Consider the following 20,496-nt stretch of genomic DNA (forward strand, 5'->3'; position numbering starts at 1 on the left):
GAATACTACATTTTTCAGCACCTATCACATACTACATGCCAGACAGCATGCTATTTTCATACTCATTATCTTACTTGACTTTCAATACCCATGTACTATCAGAGCAATATTATCAGAGGCAGCAGCATAGTGCTAAAAGCCCTGATAGACCCATTCTGGAAATTAAGAGTCTCATCAGCAAAAAAAAAAAAAAAAAAAATGAGTACCACCTGTTAAATGGGAATGATCTGTTTGGATAACTAAATGAGATACAGTATTTGATACAGTGGATGGAACACATCAAGTGCCCAAGAAAATGTTGGGAACCTCTTATCTGTGGTGTGGAGTTGTTGTCTGTAGAGAATGTACTATAACCGGATCGATAAGGTGCCATAACTGTGACCTTAAAAATACATTTATCAAAGAGAACAGACTTTGATAATAGCGCTTATTATACTCTACTTATGTTGGTTTATAAGTTAAAATATACAACAATACTTTAAAGATTTAGGGTCAGTCTTTACTGGAGGTAATAAATAGATAAGAAGCCCTGATGGCACAGTGGTTAAGCGCTCGGCTGCTAACCAAAAGGTGGGCAGTTCTAACCTACCAGCTGCTTTGCAGGAGAAAGATCCAGCAATCTGTTTTCATAAAGATTACAGCCTTGGAAACCCTATGGAGCAGTTCTGCTCTGTTCTATAGGGTCGCTATGAGTCAGAATCGGCTCGATGGCACACAGTAAAAGTACATCGACAAGACTGATCCCCTTTTACTGGTGAAGAAACCAAGGCTCAGAAAAGTTAAATATCTTAACCAAAATCCCAAAGACAGAATATGGCAGAAGGGGAAAACCTTGGTTTTCAGAATTAGTTTTAGGTGCTCTCTGCACCTACCCACGATGCAGCTCACAACATTAATAGCTCTTCCAGATCTATTATTTAATAAACATAAGGCTACTGTAGTTAATATTTATCGAGTACTTCTGCAATATCAAGCCAGACAAGGGAAATCTCAGCTTCCCTTCCCCGGTCAGTTTTGACTCCAGCTGTTCCACCCAGCCCTTTCTCTCTCTTCCCCATTCACCTGGGGCCAGGCCAGGGGATACTGGTCCCCTCTCCATTTCTTAGGTCTGATAATCCGATGGAACAACTCACAACTACAGGGAAAAGGCTATCTTTAATCTAGAAGGAAAAAGAATACAAACACAAAGGGCAGATCAGGAGAGCTCTTAACCCAAGGCTTCCATGTCCCCAGGGGATGGATTTATCTTCTAAAAGCAGAATGTTCACTCTCCCTGACTAGAAGGTCCAGAGAGCCTCCATCCTCCAAGGCCTTTATTGGCCTCACCATATGGCCTCCTGAGGCTTAGCCTGCATTGGTTCCCAGATGATCCTTCTTATAGGCCCCCACTTATTGGCCTCAGGTGTGGTCCTGCTCGCAGGAACCAGGACCAAAGGCTGAAGTGTTTACCTGTTACTTCTCATGTGCTGTGCTGTTTCCAACACATCCCGTGATTACCTCATTTAACCCTCATGAATCTACAAGTAGGAGCTACTACTATCTTCATTTTATAAAGGAGGAAACTGAGGCTTCATAGGAAGGTTAAACAACTTGTCCCAAATCACATGATTAGAAAGAATCAGAGTGAGGACTCAAAGTGTGTTTAACTCCCAATTAAACATTATAACCACGACAGTATAAACTCAATTAATACAATAATGCATTCGGTGGAATTCTATTTATTATTTGTGTGAACTATAAGCAAAATCCTTCTTTAACATTCTAATACATAATAAACAGATTTCTGACTGATTTAATTCTTCAACCTCACCATAAAATAAAATGGCTGTTATTTTCAACAAGAATACTTGATCTTTTAATGATTGGCAAGGCCTAATTTTCTCAGCCGCCTCCTACACCAAAAGGTCATTTTTTAGACCAAAAATTAATCTGCCCAAAATAGCTATCCAGTATAAAGAGAAAATCGAGTACTTTTAAATTACAGGTGGCTTAAATGGGCAAGCCATTGCTGGCCTTATTCCAGGTGTCTCGTCTATTACTCAGGCACAATAGCATTACCTTTGTCACTACTTTAAAGCAAGTACATTTCTGGGATCGCAATATTGTTAATCTTCCTAAATGGTACAGTAATAACGTATATCGCCTTATGTTACATTTCAACAAACCTAAAACTAGGGTGATCACGCTATTTACCATATGACCTCAACTGGGACATTTCTGATCTGAGATTAAATCACAAGAGTCCCAGAAAAACTGGAGCATACGGTCACCCTCTATAAGAGCAGCCCCTTATAATCTGTATGTTATGGGCTATTCTCTGCATGTGACTTAACCCGTGAGTTTTAAGTTGTTGTTCCAGATTTGATGACTACTTTCAGTCTTGAGACCAAGGGCACCATTTTACAGACACCATGCCAGCTACAAATAAAGCTTAAAAAATCCTATTTTCAAACTTTATGAACACTTGCTTGAAACACAAATCCATATATTTCAAAGAACATAATCTTGTGAAACATTATTCAACAAATTTCAGACGTACATCTCTTCAAAAGTTCAGAATACTGACAATCACAAAACTACTTCTAAATTGGCCCAATGCCCAAAGGTTGCTGTTATAATTTATCAAATTGCTCGTACAAAAAGTTTGGGGGAAAAAAAGGATCATTTTTCAAATGGAAAAAAAAAAATTAGGAATAAAAGAGTTGAAAAGTTTTCACTGAAAACTAATCAAGGTGATAAAGGATAGCGGGAACCATGTTCACAATACAGTACAATAATGATTAAAAGAAAACAATAATGATTAAAAGTTAGTGTTCTGGCTCTCCAACTGGATCTGGCATTGGCTGTACAATTGAAGAGTCAAAAGGATGCTTTGTTTTAATTTGTCAAGCTGTAAAGTACTAACAGACTCACGTTTTGAGTGACAGAGTTTGAATGAGAGGCATTATTTGAATATAATTATGATTCCCTAAAGCAATAAATGTTCCACAAGCTGGCTTCTCTGATTTAAACCCCACCAAATCAAGAATTGGAAGGAGTCCCATAGTAGTTTATAGATCTATGCTGTCCAATACAGTAGCCACTAGCCACATGAGCTATTTAAATTAAAAATTAAGTTGCTCAATCACACTAGCCACAATTCACGTGCTCAAGGGCAACACGTGAACATTTGTTACAACACTGGACAGCACAGATTGCTGAACCTTTCCACCATGACAGAAAGTTCTATTGGACAGTTTGCCTTAGGCCTAGGCACCCTTTGCTTGAATAACCCAGAGACAAGAAATTGGCAATAGCACAAAGAAGTGCATCCTATAATTTGCAAAGCAGTATTCGAAAATTGTTCCTCACATTCAGTCAAATCTAGTCTGCCTAGAACAGTCCCTAGAAATTCTATCCATCTCTCCTCAACTGAACTTTCAAGTAAATCTTTGCAGACCTAATTTAATCTCTTTCAAGGTTCTGCTCCTTATGTATACGAAAACCCCAAGCCCACTCCTTCCAGATAAATACCAATTTCTTTAGAACTTTTTTTTTTTAAAGAGTTCAGTTTCCATCAACCTCATGGAAATAGGCTAACCTGTCCACGGATACAATAATCATACCTATGTCCCCACAACTTCACTCTCACTTGTCAGAGTAAGTCTCCTGATTTTTAATTCAGGAAATATGATAACTTCTTAAAACAGGCGACCAAAATTAATTACAGCTAGCAATGTCTTGCGCTGTTCGAAGCCTTAAATGTGTATAAAAGCACGTAATCCTCACGATTCTGAGTTAGGCTATCACGATCCCCGTTTTACAGACCAGAACACCGAGGCAAAGACGCTAAATAATTTCCCCAGGGTCACATTCGCGGGCTCGCCCAGGTAGAAGAGTCCATCTTTTTCTTTGTCTGGATACTTTTTTTACACCTCTACTACCTACTCTTTTTAAGCAACAACTTCCTTCTATGATTCTTCCTAGCACTACTTAAGTGACTTAGGAGGCGTCTCTTAGCACAACCCACCAACACCTGGGAGCTGCCCTGCCCAGCGCCCCTCGCCCCACGCCCACCCACCGACTGGGAGGAGTCAATAGTCAAGCCCTCACTCCCGGGAGAACCGGAGCGCCGCGCCGAGCCAGCGCCTCACACGACCGTCCTCCCGCCGGTGTAAACGCCAATTACTCCCGGCGGCCACCCTCGGGCCGGGGCGTGGCCGGCGCGGTGACCGCGGTGCCGGGGGAAGGGGCCCAGAGACGCGGGGCTCGCCTCGCGGGGCTCGCCACGCAGCGCCCTTCCCTGCTCCTTGCGTTTTACCGCGTCCGCCTCCCATCGCCCCCCACGCCCCCCTACAACCTCTGCTTTAAGAATAGTTGTAGGCACGGCTGCGGGTCCCGCGTGGAGACTGGGGGGGTAGAGAAGATGCGGTTTCTGCTGCTGCGGCCCGGGACACGCTTGGAAAGGGGCGGGGTATGGGGGGGAAGTGTTGAAAGGGAAAAGGTGACTCGGCTGGTGGGGGTGGGGGGGTCGCAAGATGGCGTTAGCCGGGCTCTCTGTGTGAGGCGGGGGTAGTGGAGAAGGAGGTAGCGATACGCCACCCGCCACTAGCACCACGAGCGCTGGCGCATGCGCGCTGGGCTGGGTGGCGCGAGGTCGTCTTTCCCGAGTAAGCTACTTCCGCCACGCTCGGCGGGGGCGGGGCGTGGTGCGCGCTGGAACTTCGCGGTTCCCCAGCGCCGCGGTGGGCCCTCAGGGCCACGGCGCGCAACGCGGGGCTATACCTGCGGGCTTGGAGCGGGAAAAGTTGGGAGAGGGGTGGGAATGAATGAAAGCCGCTAAATATTCCAAGTCCAAGCTTTGAATTCTTTAGGAATGGCACTGAAAGGGCTAGGGTATTCAGGAGATTCAGTGACCTACACAGAAAGTTTGTGTTCAACTCTCAGGCAGATGGGCCAATGAAAGCTTCTGTTTAGCAATGGGGCCGACGGGGCTATTAGGCAGATGGTGCATTTAGAATAGTGAAGGGAAACCTCAGAAAAATCAGCTCCCGAAAGGATCGCAATAAATGAGCGATCCGGGATGTGGATATGGAACTCTTTCTGGGACAGTGAAATACCAGCTCTTCCTCTGGGGCCCCGCCGCACAGCACCATTCCAACACTGGCCCTGCACAGGATCATTTAAGAGACAGTGGGAGGTGGTGCGCGATGAGCACGTTTTTAATTTTGAAAACCTTTTTCTACTTGAAGGCTTTTTATGGACGATCGCATATGTTTGTTTTCTCCCCCTTAGGATTTTGGCCTGTCCCTCTTTATTTTAAAACCGCCGTTGTTGAACTGTGCAGCTTGTCCTCTTAAACGGCATTTGATCGATACTTATCTATATAGTTCTTTAAAGGATACAGTCATAAGGCAATGACTTCGGTTGCTTTCATTCCTCACGTTATTTGAAGTATTCTTTGTATTTGTAACATTATTTTTGGTTGCTTAATGAAGAAAACTGATTAACCATGCTCACATACACTCCTACCACATGAGGCATTTTAAAATTAATAGGGATTCTATTAACCTTCACCAGGTCTTTTCTTGGGGGGTAGCGGGGTGAAAATATATGCAACAAAACATATACCCATTAAACAATTTTTACACATACAGTTCATCTACAGTGTTTACATACTTCACATTTTGTAACCATTCTTATCTTTGCCCATATTGTTTCACCACTTGGAGTCTCTTCTGCGCCCTGGTGCGCAGTGGTTAAGCACTCAGCTGCTAACCTAAAGGTTGGTGGTTTGAACCAACCAGCCCTTCTATGGGAGAAAGATGTGGCAGTCTGCTTCCGTAAAGATTACAGCCTTGGAAACATTGTGGAGCAATTCTGCTTTGTCCTATAGGGTTACTATGAGTCCTACCAACTAGACCCCAGTGGGTTTGCCCTTCTCCCCCACTGTGTTTTATAGTTAACATTGTTCGTTTAATCTTATATAGATAATTCTTTGAAATAGCACAGTGCTCAAGGCAAACATTCTTTATTGAATGAGATGAATTGTTTTTTTAAAGATGACTTCATGGGATAGTTTCGGTTCAAGGCTTAAAAGTTGTTTCCAGGCAATAGATTCTGGATTCCTCCAGTCTCAGTGGATCCAGTAAATCCACCAGGTCTTTTTAAGCATTACAACTTCATGTATGTATTCTAAATCTCTTCCTTATTCCTATTTGCTTATATTGTTTTAAGTTGAAATTTATTTGATTATTTCCGATATGGATTGTAGTTGTGTCTTCTGTTAATTTTGTGTTTAGTTTTCTTTAATCTCCCCAACACTTCACATTTGCCAAACACTTAAACTTCCAAAAGAATAAAGATATTTAGAATGTGAAAGCTCACCATAATGTATAAATCAGGGCTCAGTTCAATGCTGGGCAAAGTGTGGAGTATACAGGAAAGTAACAGAGAATTGTCATAATTCCTTGCAAGGAAGACTTTTTATACAATAGTTGAAAAACCCTTTTAAGTACCAAAAGAAAGATAGCTGCTGTAAGTCGATTCCAACTCATGGTGTCTCCATGTTTTTCAGAGTAGAACTGTTTCTTCTCCATAGGGTTTTCAATGGCTGATTTTTTGGAAGTAAATCACCAGCCCTTTCTTCTGAGGCACCTCTGGGTGGATTTGAACCTCCAACCTTCAGGTTTATAGTTGAGCACTTAACCATTTGCACCACCCAGGGACTCCCTTTCAAGCACATTACCAAGAATACAGAGTAATTAAAAAAACCTACGTTATCCAAAGAATGGCAAAAGCTGTAGTTACTATGAAACCATCTGTGTGATAAAGTCGTGTCTTCTCCTGTGGATTCCAACTCATGGTGACCCTACAGAACACAGTAGAACTGCCCCATTGGGCTATCCAAGCAGCACCTGGTGGATTTGAACTGCTGACCTTTTGGTTAGCAGCCATAGTTCTTAACCACTACACCACCAGGGTTTCTAACTGAAGTCAGTTGACCTGCAAATTCTTACTTTTTTGTAATCCATGACTCTTATTTACTAAGATGCTTGTGGAAACTTTATCTTCCTATTTATCAGTCATTTTATCCTTTGCTCTATTTGCCTTAGATTTCTAATGCTTAAAACAGTTACCATGGAAACAAATTGGGCAGAATTGAGTATTAGAAATTATTGCTATATTCAATTATTTGTCTGACATTGAGAACTATTTTTCAGTTAGCAGTCTCAAAGGTACTTTGTTTTATTTTTAGAACAAGCTGTTCTTCCCGGAAAGGTTACTCAGCTCTGTGCTACCTGGACAAGTCACTTAACATCTTTGGGCCTTACTTTCCATATCTTAAAATGATATAATTGAACCAAACAAACTAAAACCTTGCAACCCTAAAATTCCATGTTCTTTTAAAATCAGAATGACCAAAGGATAAATATACAGGCATAATTTAAAGTTGTACAGTATAATCTCAGCATTCATATTTATGCTGCCAAAAATCACATGAATATACAGAGCTCTTGCTTTAGGCAGACTTGGATGTTCAACTAATGTTATACGCTTCACAAGAAAGACCAATATGAAAAACATGTACTAATCAAACCTGTTGATACACTGGAGGGAAGGGTCACAAAATTATTCACAGTGTAATCAAATTGGCATCCTCTGTCTTCCAGTTACATTCATATACCAAAAACAAACAAACCTGTTGCCATCGAGTAGATTCCAACTTATATACTATACTTCAAAGTTGGGAGATCATCACTGGTTAACTGGTTAGAGAAGAAATGTTAAGAATGGCAGTGCTGGGCAGTCTGTAGAACTGTAATTGTGATCACCATCTTAGGGACCCCTCACTGTAGGTTTAACACTCCAGGAACTTCTAAAAATAGTGCTTAACTGCTGAGAAAATGTTCATGTTTTTGAGATGCAGAATGGGATGGGAATCATAGAATATTAGGGTTTCAAAAGACCCCTGAACCTTCTGTTGTTGTTAGGTGCTGTTGAGCCAACTCCCACTCATAGCAACCCTATGTACAACAGAATGAAATGCTGCCCAGTCCTGTACCATCCTCACAATCCTTTCTATGCTTGAGCCCATTGTCGCAGCCACTGTGTTAGACCTTCTGGTTGAGCATCGTCCTCTTTTTCAAAGACTATCTACTTGGCCAAGCATAATACCCTTATCCAGGGGCTGGTGTCTTCTGATAACTTGTCCAAAGTACCTGAGTTAAAGTCTTGCCATCCTTGCTTGTAAGGAGCACTTTGGCCGTACTTCTTCCAAGACAGATTTGTCCGTTCTTCTGACAGACCGTGGTATATCCAATATTCTTTGCCAACACCACAATTCAAATGCATCAATTCTTCTTCGGTCTTCCTTATTTGTTGTCCAGCTTTCACATGCATATGAGGCTATTGAAAATACCATGGCTTGTGTCAGCCGCATGTTCGTCTTCAGAATAACATCGTTGCTTCTTAATACTTCAAAGAAGTCATTTGCTGCAGACCTCTAGGCACATGAAAACTTAGTTTCTCTCATTCTCATGAAATCCAATACCTAATACCTCTTGTACTATAAATAAACAACTTTTACATTTCTCCCCTGAAAATGAGGTCTATTTGCTGAGTGCTGTGAGAGGGATGCTAATTATTTCATTCCTGCATCAAATATTTATTGAGGTCCTGCCATGTGCCTGACACATAGACCTACAGATAAAGCAGTGAACAAAACAGACAAAAACCCATGCCATCATGGAACTTAAATTCTTATAGGAGTTAAACAACAAACAAAAAAAATACCTAAATGTACAGGTATATTAGGAGGCCTTGAGTGTCATAGGGGGAAAAATTAAAAAGTAGGGAAGTGATATAGAATGAGACTAAACACAGGAGGAATGGGGGATTTGTCATTTTTAAAGTGGGTAATCAGGGTAGATCTGATTGAGAAAGTGGTATTTGAATAATGACTTGAAGAAGGTTGTCTTAGTTATCTAGTGCTGCTATAACAGAAATACCACAAATGGTTGGCTTTAACAAACAGAAATTTATTTTTTCACAGTTTAGGCAGGTAGAAGTCCATACTTGGGCAGGCCGGCTCTCAGGGAAGGCTTTCTCTCTCTTGGCTCTGGGGGAAGGTCCCCATCTCTTTTCAGCTTCTGTTCCGTTGTTCCTTGGTGATCTCCATGTAGCATAGCGTCTATCTTCCCCCATCTCTGCTTTCTTGCTTCGTCTGCTCTCCTTTATCTCAAAAGAGATTGATTTAAGACACACCCTACATTAATACTGCCGCATTATCATAATCAAAGAAAACCCATTCCCAAATGGGATTATAACCACAGATATGAACCCAACCCAGTGCCATCGAGTAGATTCCAACTCATAGTGACCCTATAGGACAGAGAAGAACTGTCCTGTAAGATTTCCAAGGAGCAGCTGGTGGATTCAAACTGCTGATCTTTTGATTAGCAGCCATATTTTGCAGGGAAGCAATTCAATCTATATAACTCAGGTGAAAGAGGTATCTGAAAAAAGAGCATTCCAGACAACAAGAAGAGCCAGTGCAAAGGACCTGGGGTGGGAACAGTCCCAGCAAGTTGAAGAAACAGCCAGGAGGTCATTTAAGCTGAAGTGGAGTGACCAAAGAGACTAGTGTAATATGAGGTCAGAGACTAGGGGGCCAGATGGTGGCAGGCCTTGGGTGCCATTATAAGGACTTTAGCTTTTACTCTGATGGGAAACCCTAAGAGGCTATTGACAGGATTGACATGATGTGGTTTTAGGCTTTAAACTGATCACTTTAGCTACTAAATTGAGACTAGTCTATAGGAAGATGAACCTCAGTGCAGCAACCCAGGTTAGAGATGATGGTAGCTATACTGGGGTTGTTGCAATATAGGTGGTAAGACATGGTTGGATTCTGGATATATTTTGAAAACCAATACAATTTGCTGACAGATTTGATTTGAGATTCTATAGAAAGAGAGGTCAAGGATGCCTCTAAGGTGTTTGTTCTAAGAAACTGGAAAAATGGATTTGCCATTACTTGAGTTGGGAAGACTGGGATGGAGTATTTTAGATGGGTGGGAGAGGTCAAGAATTCAGTTTTGAGCATAAATAAATAATTCATTACAAAAAAAAAACTGCTGCCGTCGAGTCGATTCCGACTCATCGCGACCCTATAGGACCGAATAGAACCGCCCCATAGAGTTTCCAAGGACCGCCTGGTGGATTCCAGCTGCAAACCTTTTGTTTAGCAGCTGTAGCTCTTAGCCACTACGCCACCAGGGTTTCCAAAAAAAATTAATTATCGCGTTTTTATTATCTTTAATGTTTTTGCCATCATAGACAAGTTTTTATTAAAATAAAACAGAGTTTGGCTTTGAAACATTTTATAATTTAATCAGTTCTAATCCTGCTCACATGATAGAGGCCCATCCAGACCTAATATATGTCAAGGAATATTGCACTTTTGTTTTAAGAAAATGTGGAAAGGGTTCTCCCACCGCCCGCACCTCGGGTCCCAGCAGCTCAGGCGTAGGGCGGAGTGGCAGTGGCCAGGCAGCCCAGCTTCGCGAAGGCTCTCCAGGCACCGCAGCCCTCAGGCACCGAGCAGGCCTGCCTCGCTGCCCAGGTGCTGGAGGGGGAAGTCAACTGGGCAGAAGGGGCAATGAAGGAGGAGCCCAAGAGATCAGTGAGGTTGTCAGCTCCTGCAAAAGTGGGAAATGAAAAAATACAGGAGGATATGATAAATCTTCAGACAAAAAGTGCAAACAGAAGGGGAGCAAAGGGAAAACAAACTGCAGAAAACTGACAAGCTAAAAATGAGGAGTCCAGCCTCTGATGAAGCAGGAAAGAAGACAAGTCTGATTAATATTTGTCTACTCTGTTTTATCTGTGGTCTTGTATGCCCCTTCTTGTACAATCCAGAGGAGTATTTTTATCAACTATTTTGGGGAAATGCAAGTTTTTTAGTAACTCTAGAAACACTTGTCAGAAGGAGGAAATGCCTGCATCCCATTTTTTAAGTGTAAATATGTGTTTTTTAAGAGGCGAAATAGTGGGATGTTGAATTGCGGGAGGCTTTAACGGTCCTGAGTGGCCAAGTAATATCCGATAGGTGTGCCAGGGGCAGTTTTTATATCCCACAATACAAAGCATTCTAAATGGCAATTTGGAGGCCCAGTCATGCATTTATATGTCCTGCACGTTTTTAGTTACTTCTATTTCCATGTTGATTTTTAGTAGAATTGTTTCTTAAACAAAACTGCTCCCACGTCCTGGCTCTTGCTGTCTGAACTGTGTGCATTCTGTAATGTCTTTGGTCTTGGTAGTCCTATTTTCCTAATCACTTTGTTATACGCTATGAAAGGTTGAAAATTTGAGCATGTGGTGTGTGTGATATTAAATTGTGAATTAATGAGAACTATTTTTATGATGTACCAGTTTATCAACAATTGAAGATATTGGCACTTGATATCCTCTGAAGGAAAATTTGCCTCCAAACTTAAAGCTGGAAAATCACCGGAGTTTAGAAAAGAATTATAACTGCATGGCTTTTTAGACTTTGGGTACGTAAGTTAAGAATTGTGCAAATTGTTCATAACGTCTCTGTACTGGCCCTTGAAACAACCAATAAAATACCAGTTATGAAAGAAAGAAAATGTGAAAAAAGCTAAATATTCCCTTGTTTAAAAAATAAAAAAAATAACTTTTTTTTTTTTTGTCAATACCTAAAAGGAAAATGGAGAATTCAGTTGAGACAAACATGCAGAAACATCCAGGTCCCCAAAGTATTTTCATTGAAATATATATATATATGTAAAACCGGATCGATTTCAGTGAATTATTTGAGTAATTGCCTCCATTTTCTATTTCAAATTACACATGGAAACAGGCCCCAAAATTAATCAGTGCCAAATTAGTGCCGTGAGTGAAGTAAGGCCACAGTGTGGCTAATGTAATTGCTATTAGTAGTTCACACTCTGAAGCTGGAAGCAATAAACCTATTTTGACTAAGTAATGCATAGATCAATTGTCAAATAGTAATCAGGAAACTACCAACAGGTTTGACTAAATTATTTTGCATTAATTTTAGCATTTTATAGATGCAACATAAATCATGTTTTAGCTTTCCAAAATATATTTGAAACAGCCTCATTAACTCAGTCACATATAGTAGGAAAAAACATGAGCTTTGGTACCACTTATTAGCCATAACATCCTGGACAAGTTATTCAACCTCTGTGAAAATGAGTGTCCCTGACTGTAAAATCAGACAATATTAGCTATGTGGTAGAGCTTTTATCAAAATTAATGGGAATCTAAGATATAACTATTGGCCTCTACTTGTAAGGAGCAAAAGAGAAAGAAGGAAACCAAAGTTTCAGAGAAGAAGCTAGTCTACACGGCTAATAGCCTACGTGAGCCATGGCCTTATCTACCCTGAGACCAGAACTAGACAGTGCCTGGCTACTGCTATCAACTGTTCTGATCAGGGCCACAATAGATGGACCCTGATAGAGTGGGAGAAAAACTCAGAACAGAACTCAAATTCTTAAGAAGTCCAGACGTACAGAACCAGTTGAGACTAGAGGACTCCCTGAGACTATAGCCCTGACATACTCTTTAAACCTTGAACAGAAACTATCCCCTGAGGTTACCTTTTAGTGAAATAAAAAATTGACACAAAAAACAAAGGCTATTACCTATGAATACTCCACTAAAAAACCATCTATATGAGACCAAAAGGTCAACAATTACTCTAAAGCAAAGACGAGAAGGGGGCAGGGAAACTAGAGTACTGTAAATGGAACAACCAAAATGCAATTAAAGAGAATGTTGACACATTGTGAAAAATGTAACTAATGTCACTGAACAATTAATGTAGAAATTGTCGAGTGGGAACCTAATTTGATGTGTAAACTTTCACTGAAAACACAATAAAATATTATTTAAAAAAATTTAAGTGGGAAGTTCCTCGCACATTGAAAATGCTCAGTAATTTGCAGTTATTGTTGTTTCCCAGTTTTTAATCCAGTACTTAAAGTAATTTTTTAAATGTTCATATTTTTAATGCACTACATGAGAACAAACTCAACACAAGATCTTATCTCAGGCAGTAAGACTTTATTTTTTTAAAACACTTTATTGTGTTTTGGGAGAAAATTTACACAGCAAATTAAAAAAAAAAAAAACCCAAACCTGTTGCCATTGGGTTGATTCCAACTCATAGTGACCTTATAGGATGAAGTAGACCTGCCCCATAGGGTTTCCAAGGAGTAGCTGGTGGATTCTAACTGCCAACCTTTTTGTTAGCAGGCAAGCTTTTAGCCACTGAGGCACCAGGGCTACACATTGCAGATTAGGTTCTCATTTAACAATTTTTACACATATTATTCAATGACACTTTTCACAACGTGTCATCATTCTCATTATTTCCATTCCGGTTGTTCTGTTTCCATTAATCTAGCTTCCTGTCCCCCCTTACCTTCTCATCTTCGGTCTAGGGTAAATATTGACCTTTAGGTCTCATTTAGACAATTGTCTAGAGAAACCCTGGTAGTGTAATGGTTAAGTGCTACGGCTGCTAACCAAAGAGATGGCAGTTTTAATCCACCAGGTGCTTCTTGGAAACTCTATGGGGGCAGTTCTACTCTGTCCTATAGGGATGCTATGAGTCAGAATCGACTCAACAGCACTGGGTTTGGTTTGATTTTTTTTGGTTACAGGAGCACAGTACTCATGGGTGATATTATTTATTTTATGAGCCACTCACTCGGTCTTTTTCTGATAGGTGACCACTGGGAGTGATTCAAGTTCCAAGCTTAAAGGGCAACTCAAGGCGATAGTCTCAGGGGTTCCTCTAGTCTCTACTGGTCCAGTAAGTCTGGACTTTTTTAGGAATTTGAGTTATAATCTACATTCTTCTCCCGTTTTATCTGGGACCATCTATTGTGTTCCTGGTGTGAAAGGTCGGTGGTGGTAGCCAGGTATCATCTAGTTCTTCTGGTCTCAAGGTAGGTGAAGCTGTGGTTCATGTAGACTATTAGTCCTGTAAACTTGTTTTTCTTTGAGTCTTTGGTTTGTCTTCTTTCTCTCTTACTCCAAACACATAGGGACCAATAGTTGTATCTTAGATGGCTGCACACAAGCTTTTAAGACCCCAGACACTACTTACCAAACTAGCGTGTAGAATACCATCTTTGTGAGCTTTGGTCACAATTATCCCAATAGACCTAGTTGCCTCGCCACCACCAAGAGACTATGGTCCTAAGCCCTTAAACCTAGTAACCCAATCCTGTAGGTGTTTGGTTATGTCTAGGAAGTATCCTTAACTGTGTCCCCTATGTGGTTTATTTTATATATGAATATATATGCAGCACACACAAACATATATATACATTTGCCTAATGAAATACCTATACATGCTCACCTGTAGTATATTCATATGTGATTACCTATACATGTATAAGCATAGATATCTACTTATATAACCACTCACATATTTTTGAGTTGTTATTACTGTTGTTTCAAAATTGCATATGTTGTGGCTTTCACCAAAATCACCAATTATTCTTGTGTACTTCTTAGTGTCATCATTTACTTTTATTGAGTTTTACTGACTTCACACTTATTCAGTATTGCCTTACCCATTACCCAAACTAACAAAGTGTCTACCATCTACAAAGTGATTCCCCCTCCTTCTCCCTCCCATCCCTGGTGACAACCAAAGAATGTTGCTTTCTGTATGTATACCTATTCTTGTCTTTTTATAGTTTTTCTAATAATGAGATCATACAATATTTGTCCTTTTGTGATTGACTTATTTCACTCAGCATAATGTCCTTCAAATTCATTCACTTTATAATGTATTTTGAGAACTCATCATTATTCTTTATGGCTGCATAGTATTCCATTGTGTGTATGTACCACAGTTTGTTTATCCATTCATCTGTTGATGGACACATAGGTTGTTTCCATTTTTTGCTATTGTGAATAATGCTGTAGTGAACATAGGTGTGCATGTGTCTGTTCATGTCAGTAATTTTCATTCTTTAGGGTATATCTCTAGGAGTGGGATTGTTTGTATTTCTATTTCTAGCTTTATGGGGAAGTACCATACTGTTTTCTATAGTGGTTGAGCCAATTTACAATCCCACTAGGAGTGGATCAGGGTTCCAATCTCCCCACAACCTTGCCAGCATTTACTTTTTTCTATTTTTTGGATCAGTGCCATTTTTGCAGGGACGAGATGGTATCTCATTTTAGCTTTGATTCGCATTTCTCTGATGGCTAATGATTGTGAGCATCTTTTCACATGTTTGTTGGCTGCTTCAATGTCCTCTCTGGTGAAGTGTTTGTTCACGTCCTTTACCCATTCTTTAATTGGATTGTTAGTCTTTTTGATATTGAGTTGCTAAAGTTTTCTATGTATTTTAGAGATTAGACCCTTATCAGTTTTATCATTCCCAAAGATTTTTTTCCCCAATCTACAGGTTCTCTTTTTACTCTTTTGATAAATTTTTTTGATGAGCATAAACGTGATTTTCAGGAGATCTCAGTTATCTAACTACTCTTCTGTTGCTCATACATTTGTAGCTGTGTTTGGAAATCTACTACTGAAAGAAATTAGGTCCCATAGTTTTGTCCCTATATTATCTTCCAAGAACTTTATAGTTTTGGCTTTAACATTTAGGTCTTTGATCCATTTTGAGTTTGTTTGATGTATGGTGTTATTGCTTTATTTTTTCTTAATTCAATAAATATATGTCAATGTGACAATTATTCTCATAACAAACATTTATTAAGGACCCACTAAGCACACCAGTCATTGTTGCGCACTGGGGATCTGAAGATGAATAACAGGGTCTCTGCCATCAAAAAAGCTTTTTACTGATGAATTTAGGAGGACTAGAAACTAAACCAAATCAAACCCATTGCTGATTCTGACTTGTGGTGACCCCATGTGTTACCGAGTAGAACTGCTGTATAGGATTTTCTTGGCTGTAATTTTCACAAAAGCAAATTGCCAGACCTTTCTTCCATGGCACCGCTGGGTGAATTTGAACCACCAACCTTTAGGTTAGTGTTGTTGTGTGCCGTTGAGTCAATTTCAACTCATAGTGACCCCTATGTGACAGAGTAGAACTGCCCCACAGGGTTTCCTAGTCTGCAATCTTTACAGAGCAGATTTCCAGGTCTTTTCTCCCACAGAGCTGCTGGTGGATTTGAACTGTTGACCTTTTGATTAGCAGCCAAGTTCTTAACCATTGCGCCAACAGGGATCCTTAAAACACACAGCAATATTGTTCTGTTAGTTGCCATGGAGTTGATTCTGAGCCTGTCTAAGGGGGGGATTCTGAATGAGTTTGAACTGCTAACCTTTTGTCAAGTAGTCGAGTGCATAACCATTTTCACCATCCAGAGACCTGGTATTTAAACAAATAAGAGCAAAATATGTAACCCAGATGTCGGCTGAGATCTCTCTGACTTTAGAGCTCTTGGTTAAGATTGGCTTGAACTTTCACTCCACCTTATTTACAAGCCCAATCCCCAACCCAAGATTTCCTCATATTTCTGTGGAGTCTAACATTTTCGCCCATCTTTACTGTCCTGGAAGTTCCACTTATGCTAAATTAGTGAAGCCCATGGATGAGTTGCCATCTATCCTTATTCTATACGTATCCACTCAGATGTGGAACTTAGCCCTGTTCATAGATTTGCCCAAAAGCATTCTCACAAGGCTCTGTGTGGGGACAACAAATTTAACTACAGTTTGAGACAATGAAAGAAGATGTAAAACATAAAAATACAACTTAAAAGTAAACGTTAAGCATTCCTGGTCTTAAAATCTGTCTAGAGAAACGGAACCAGTGACTGTGAGTGTGTATGTCACCTGCCTAATTTGGGCTCCTCATGCCTCTGAATCAAAGGCAAAGGAGGGAGTTACCATATTAGCTGGTATGATTGATCCTGAATACCAAGTGGAAATCATATTAACATTACAATAAGTAGGTAAAGAAGAGAATGTCTAGAACACAGGAGATTCCTTAGGGCGTCTCTTAGAACTACCATGCCCTGTGATTAAAGTCAATAGACAACTACCGCAACCCAATTCCGACATGACTACTAATGGCCCAAATCCTTCAGGAATGAAGGTTTGGGTTACCTCCCCAGGCAAATTACCACAATCAGCTGAGTTGCTTGCTGAGGGCAAAGGAAATACAAAATAGTCGTGGAAGAGGTATTTCCAAATACCAGCTACAACCACGTGACTGGTTACAGAAATGAGGGGTATAATTGTTATGAGTATTTCTTTCTCATTTTATTATATGTGTGTGTATAACCCAGAACCCAGAACCCAGTGCCGTCGAGTTGATTCCAACGCATAGCAACCCTATAGGACAGAGTAGAACTGCCCCATAGAGTTTCCAAGGAGTGCCTGGCGGATTCGAACTGCCGACCCTTTGGTAGCAGCCGTAGCACTTAACCAGTACACCACCAGGGTTTCCTACGTGTGTGTGTGTGTGTATCAGATATCTTTGTTTTCTTCTCTCCCTTATTCCATTACTTATTATAAATACAAGGTTTAAATGGGGCTAGTATGTTCTCAGTTCTATGCATGTTAGTTGTATCATGTTTGACTTCATAATTGTCTTTGTTTAGAGATTATGTAAGGTTTAAGGAGATGTGCACGTGCCAAGTTGACAAGGGGTGAACTGTTACGGTTAATGCTATATTTCTATTTGGCTAGGCCATGATTCTCAGTAACTTGGCAGACACTATGAAATCACCTTCCATTTTATGATCTGATGTGAGCTGCCAATCAGTTGAAAGGGAAGTTTCCTTGTGGGTGGGGCCTGCCTCCAGTATATAAATGGATGCTCTGGCAAAGCTTCCTCTCTGGATCCTGCACTCTTCTTGTCATCTGACCTCAGGTTCTGAGGACATGAGAAGCCTTGAATCTGTCGCCTAACCCACAAATTTTGGATTTGCCAGCACCCACAAGCCAATGATCCAGCAGCCTGTTGACTGATCTGCAGATTTTGGGTTTATCAATCCCTGTAACCACGTGAGCCAGGAGAAGTTTTCAGTCAGATGCCTGACCCACAGATTTGGGAATTGCCACTCCTACAATTGCGTGAGCCATTTCCTTGAAGTAAATCTCTCTCTAAATATTTAAATATATGCTTCGCTGGCTTTGTTTCTCTAGAGAACCCAGCCTAAGAGAGAGAGAGAGAAATTTACTTCAAGGGATTGACTCACAGGATTGTGGGAGCTAGCAAGTACAAAACCCATACGTTGGATGGTAGGCTGGAGACTTCTGCAGGTTTGCATTCCAAGATCCCTAGGTCAGGGGACAGAATGAGTACAGTGTGGAGAGAGGGAATGAGTTATGCAGAAATATCTATTTATACTCTAGAGGCAGAACACACCCTAAAAAACTCCCTTTCAACTGATTAATTGATTTACGTTATGTTACATTACATTACGGATGGTGATTGCATTGTGAAATAGCAACTAGTCTAATGTTTGACCAAACCACTGAAAATCATAGCTTAGCCAAATTGACACATAAAATTAACCAGTATAAAAGCCCTCCCACCACACTGCTGTATTTTTATACACACCCCCCTTCTTCCTTCTATTCTCTTCTCTGCTCTCTTACCCAATTTCCAAAATTCCTATTTATTTCTAATGCTGAATAGTTTAGCTATTTCTTTTGTTTCTTAGATTCTAGCTGCCCCAATCTTTGAGGGATTACTGGCCATCCCTGCCATTGGAAGACCATTTACTTCAAAATTATCAGCTCCAATATAGATTATTTCACCTCCCTAAAATAGTATAGGGTAACTATGAGTTGGAATCAACTCAGCGGCAATGGGTTTTTTGGTTTTTGTAGTAGTATGATAGTATGTGTTGATTGTAGCCGAGACAAAATAAGAGTAATCATTTGAGGGCACTAAGTGTTAAATGGTACATAAAAAGATGTCCAGAAAGGCAATCTCTCTGAGCCTCAGTTGCCTAATCTATAAGTCAAGGATACTGGTGTGAACTTTGAAATGGTATTGGGAGGATTAAATGAGAATGTCTGTAAAGTGCGTGGCACGTAATACCAAAAGCCAAACCTATTGCAACTGAGTCAATTCTGACTCATAGCAACCCTATAGGACAGAGTAGAACTCCCCCATAGAACTTTCAAGGCTATAATCTTTACAGAAGCAGACTGCCACAACTTTCTTCCTGGGAGTGGCTGGCGGGTTTAAACCAGGGCTTTGAGCTGGTTCCTTCTGTTCAAAGCCCTACAGAGTGTTTGCATGTCTAACAAGTTCCCAGGTGATGCTAATGCTGCAGGTTAGGGACCAATTCTGAGAACTGCTAGTAAAGCAGTGGTTCTCAAAATTTATTACACATAAGGTTCAACTGGGGATCTTGTTAAAATGTAGATTCTGATTCAGTATATCTGGGATGGAAATGCAAATTCTCAGGAAGGGTTTGGACCAGAATCAACCAGTTTGAAGCCCTGGTTTGAACCGCCAACCTTTTGGTCACCTTTAACCCCTGCGCCACCAGAGCTCCTTGGCACATAATAATCACTTCATAAATGTTATTTTTCATTATTATTGTTATTGTTATTGAGAATATGATTCAAAAACTCAGTGTTGAAAAGTAAGCAATGATTTAACAAAATAAGGAAGAGTAATTTAAACTGAGAGCAGCATGAGCAAAGTTACAGTGTTTTAGAGGGAACTGCAAGTTACCCAGCAGGGTGGGACCACAAGGTATAAGAAGGGAAGCCAGAAATTTGGCAGGAGCTAGGTCAAAGAAAGTTTTGTCTACTATGTTAAGGAATTTGTACTTTAATAAAAAATGGAGAGCCTTGGAAGGAATTTTTAAAGGTAATAATACGGTTAAATATGCCTTTCAAAAAGTTCAGTTTGGCGTGAATGTGGAAGGAAGGTTGGAAGGGTGAAAGATTGGAAGACGCTAGCAGTTCAGGAAAGAAAAGACATGGGCTGGAGCTAGGTCAATGGAATAGGAAAGAATGTTATTGTTGTTAACTGCTGTTGAGTTGGCCCCAACTCACAGTGACCCCATGTGTTCAAGATGATAAGAGAAATACTAAGAAAGTGAATTTATATTAGGTATCAAAGAATAAGGAAAACTGAAGAAGAATCGATACCTTTGAATTACGGTGTTGGCGAAAAATGTTGAATATACCATGGACTGCCAAAAGAATGAACAAATTTGTCTTTGAAGGAGTACACCCAGAAAGCTCCTTAGAAGCATAGATGGCAAGACTTTGTCTCACATACTTTGGCCATGTTGTCAGGAGGGATCAGTACCTGGAGAAGGACATCACGCTTGGTAAAGTAGAGGGTCCGAAAAAAAGAGGAAGACGCTTGATGAGATGGGTTGACACAGTGGCTGCAACAATGGGCTCAAGCATAACAAGGATTCTGAAGATGGCACAGGACTGGGTAGTGTTTTGTTCTGTTGTACATAGGGTCACTATGAGTT

At 40.4% G+C, this 20,496-nt stretch overlaps 1 protein-coding gene across 2 annotated transcripts in view; it reads right to left on the minus strand.

Annotated features, from left to right (window-relative positions):
• Positions 1-4,527, minus strand: part of SUPT3H (SPT3 homolog, SAGA and STAGA complex component) — a 556,168-nt gene extending 551,641 nt beyond the window's left edge. Inside the window, exon 1 of one of the 2 annotated variants that reach the window (XM_064286849.1) lies at positions 4,340-4,527. The gene's annotated coding sequence lies outside the window, so the exon portion shown is untranslated. Of the gene's footprint in view, positions 1-4,060; positions 4,169-4,339 lie in introns of those variants that run through there. The other variant, XM_064286851.1, reaches the window with a different exon arrangement.
• Positions 4,528-20,496: the final 15,969 nt, after the last annotated feature.

Source organism: Loxodonta africana, chromosome 1, assembly GCF_030014295.1.
Source record: "Loxodonta africana isolate mLoxAfr1 chromosome 1, mLoxAfr1.hap2, whole genome shotgun sequence".
In the NCBI taxonomy this organism is placed as follows: domain Eukaryota; kingdom Metazoa; phylum Chordata; class Mammalia; order Proboscidea; family Elephantidae; genus Loxodonta; species Loxodonta africana.